The sequence below is a fragment of the Hypanus sabinus genome, unplaced genomic scaffold, assembly GCF_030144855.1.
Source record: "Hypanus sabinus isolate sHypSab1 unplaced genomic scaffold, sHypSab1.hap1 scaffold_563, whole genome shotgun sequence".
NCBI lineage: Eukaryota > Metazoa > Chordata > Chondrichthyes > Myliobatiformes > Dasyatidae > Hypanus > Hypanus sabinus.
In genome coordinates, this window is record NW_026781424.1 from 259,361 (window position 1) to 263,169 (window position 3,809).

General features: G+C 45.5%; 1 non-coding gene across 1 annotated transcript; it reads right to left on the reverse strand.

The window, feature by feature from the left end:
* Window positions 1-696: 696 nt before the first annotated feature.
* Window positions 697-768, reverse strand: trnae-uuc (transfer RNA glutamic acid (anticodon UUC)). The gene has a single exon. It is a non-coding gene; the product is annotated as a tRNA-Glu (tRNA).
* Between the last annotated feature and the right edge of the window lie 3,041 nt (window positions 769-3,809).

Below are 3,809 nucleotides of genomic sequence, written 5' to 3' on the forward strand. Positions count from 1 at the left end.
GCGTACTGTCTGTCTTTTCGAGCCTGCAATGACGCTGCAAGTGTTTCATTGTACCTGTCCCTCACCGTCCCTGTGCACACGGCAATAAACCCGACTGGACCTGACAACACTCACTGAGATTTGAGCAGTGATGACCCCGGGCAGATGAGTCAAGGTGATGTCGGCAAACTGAGTGAGTAGGACCAGAGTCCAATATGGGAAATGTATGGTCACCCTCTTCTGCAGAGAGACAGTGTCTCTGAGTGGATTGAGGTGCAGTGAGCAGTGAAGAAGATCAAACCTATATTGTATCGATTGCAGGGTATTGTCTGTGAGACCTCGCACAGTTATTTCCAGCTTTATTGAGACAGCACCTGCGATATTTTTTTTCAAAGTCATGATTTCATTGTCTAACAAGTATCATACAGAACAAATAACGAATCGCTGTAGAAACAGTGTATAGCGGGTCAGGCAGCATTTCTGGACGGAATGAGGTAGTACACACAGGAGAAAGCAAGAGAATGTGGCTGACAGGAAATGCCGAAGCAAACTTGATGGGCCAAACTGCCGAATTCTGCTTCTATATTTTGTGGTCTTATGCTGTTGAATCAGGCCGATGGAGGTTGAGCACAGACAGGAATGTTGTTGCTGTGGAAGCGATGAATGCACAAAATAATTTAAATTCAACACATTAATTTACAGCAGGAAATATTTTTATTCCCTGACCGGGAATCGAACCCGGGTCGCGGCGGTGAAAGCGCCGAATCCTAACCACTAGACCACCAGGGAAGCTGATGATGCGCTGCATCACAGCAATATTCGCTATCAAATCAAAAAATACGAAACAAAATCAATGGATAAATAATAATAATGAATGAATGTGATAAATATTGTCTCGAATCTACTGCTCAGCACTTTGCATATCTCTTGTTCACCCAGTACTTCAGGTTAAGGAACACTCTGGACTGTATGAGTCAGTCGGAAACACTCGCTCTCCAGTGTCTTTATAAAGATGGTAACATTCAGATTCTCTTATGAGCCCTGGGTCATTTTTGTTTCTGTCCATTGCCTCAAACCAACTCAGTAGTCGGCCCTCCGATTCCCGCGACATTGTTGCCGATACATCTGGAGTCTTGTTCCTCACCCTCCGCCTGGGTGGAAGTAGGAGGAAGAAAACCAGACGTTCAGAATGCCTGAAATATGGTCTGTGGGTGGAATGGTAGGCTTTCCTGATCGTGCTCTAACAGTGTTCAAGTGTGCGGGAGCCGCTGGTAATCAGGATGATGTGCTGATGACAAATAAGCCTAGATTTCATCAAATAAGCCTAATGGAAATCCCCGCAATAATTTGAAAGTCCTCAGGGTAGGCAGTTCCTTGTTTGCCGATCGCGGTATTCAGTACATGGTTTGCTTGCTTAACATCTGCTCCGGCGGTGTGTGAAGTGCCGTCCGGATCAATGAGGAGAACCTCTCGGTGAGCAGCACCGACAGAACTCAATCATTGGGTGTTGTGATTGGAGGAACAAGGGTGCGGCAAGACCGCTATGTACGGAGAGTATGAAGAGTTTATCATGAAACGATACCGCACTGACCTACCACTCCCCCCGCCCCTCGCACCACAATACCTTCTTATCTTCTTCGAACGGTGGATCGAGAAGCCTTCCGGCTGATCCACCGAACTGAGCCATATCTCCATGAAACAGGGAGAACAGCAGCCCCTCATCTCCCTCCGAAACTGCAATGTTGCGCTTACGTTATGTATCTTGTTTTCAAGTCATTGGCCTTTGGCTAAGAAGATGCCGGGCAGGGGACCTTCGCTGACCGATGAAAGGTGCAGCACCTGCATTCCCGAGAGTCAAGTCCATCTGGTCCTTCAACTGCTCGTTAAACTGCTGAGTAATTTAGACAGATCAACAGTACGTTTCTTAAAGGGAAATTAGGGGTTTCACATTGCAGCGACAGTGTTTCAGCAGAAATACATCCAGACATTTTGCGAGCGGTTGGCAATGCGTCGCGTGAGTCGCCAGTGCCATCGTGGATCTTTGGATTTATAAACAAATCTAAAAATTCCTAAATCCTTGTCAGGTTTCCGTGTGAGAGGATACTCGGGAAGGATCAGACGCTTGGCTTTCACAATGAGGAAGTCAATTGGATTCGCCATTTGGTACGTTGGGGAAGCTAGAGTGTGGTAATGGATGGTTGTCTCTCCGACTGGGGACCTGTGACGAGAGGAGTGCCGCAGGGATCGTTGTTGCGTCCGTTGTTGTTTTTCATCTTTATCAATGATCTGGATAATGATGTTGTTAACTGGAACAGCAAATTTGCCGATGACAACAACATTACGGGTGTAGCTGACAACTAGGAAGAGTACCGGAGCATGAAACGGGATCTGGACCAGCTGGAAATAATGTGTTCAAAATTGTCAACTCAGATTTAAACGCAGACAAGAGTCAGATATTGCATTTGAGAGGGCCAGCCAGGGCTGGTCTGACCCAACAAGAAATAAGGCACTGAGGAGTACGATAGAAGAAAAGAATCTGGGAATGCAGATCCATAATTCAATGTAAGTTGCGGCGCAGTTAGACAGGGTCGTAAGAACAGCTTTTCGCACGTTAGCCTTCATAGAGTAAAGTACTGAGTACAGGAGTTCGGGTGTTACGTTGCTGTGGTTTAAGGTTTTATTGGGGCCCAATTTAAAATATTGTGTGCGGTTGTGCTCAGCTATCTGCAGGAAAGATGCAAATAAGACTGAAAGAATGCAGAAAAAGAATTACACAGCTATTGCCGGGACTGAATGTTTTTAATTAAAAGGAAAGATTAAATAGATCAGCATTTTATTACCGATCGGGTAGAAGACTGAGAGGAGATTAGACAGAGGTAGACAACATTATAAGGCGTATGGAGAGTGTAAATGCAAGCGGGCTTTCTCCACTGATGTTGAGTGAGAATACAATTGCAGATATTGGGTGAAGAGTGAAATGTGGAATACTTAAGGGAAACATGAGGGGAAACTTCTTCACCCAGAGGGTGGTCAGAGTGTAGACCATGCTGACAACACAAGTGCTAATTGAGATTCCGATTTCAACGTTTAAGAGATGATTGGAGAAGTACACGGGTAAGAGGGATATGGTATGCCACTGTCCGGGTGAGGTCGATGGGAGTAGGCAGTTTAAATATTTCCTCACTGACTGGACGAACTGAAGACCCTGCTTCTGTGCAGTGGTTCCCTATGGATGTCTGACTGTATATCTGGGTTAGAGCTTTAATGTCCCACAGCACCGACCGATCTGGAAAGTCGTTGATACTGTTTTATCCCTCTCTCCTTGCACACACGAAAGCATGGAGACTGAGTTAATGGATGGTTACAGCATAAGAAGATAGATGGAAGCTTTTGAAATTGGTTATTCTGTATTCTCCAATTGCCTGCGATGCTTTTGAAGGAAGCCGAGCGTGAGCCCACATATTTGCTCCGCTCTCGCTGCGTTTTCAGTTTGTGTAGTTTTGTATGTTACATTTATTATTGATTTCAGAGGGAGACACGGATTCCTCACCGGCCATGTGGATTCAGGGTTAAATCGATCGAAATATGAGCGTATCTACACTCGATACGATAAAACCACGATTCAGAGGTGCAGTCAATAGCTCAGCCATTTGCCTACGTCATCAGCCTTAATTCCATTAATTATCCGGGTGCCGCTGTGTGGTCAGATTAAAAAGATTAATTACTCAGCCCTATTTCTCGGAGCACTGTAACTGCAGACTCGCAATAGAGTTGTAAATTGTACCGAATTTTCGACTCTCCATGCGGAACACGGCTGCCATTTGTCTTCC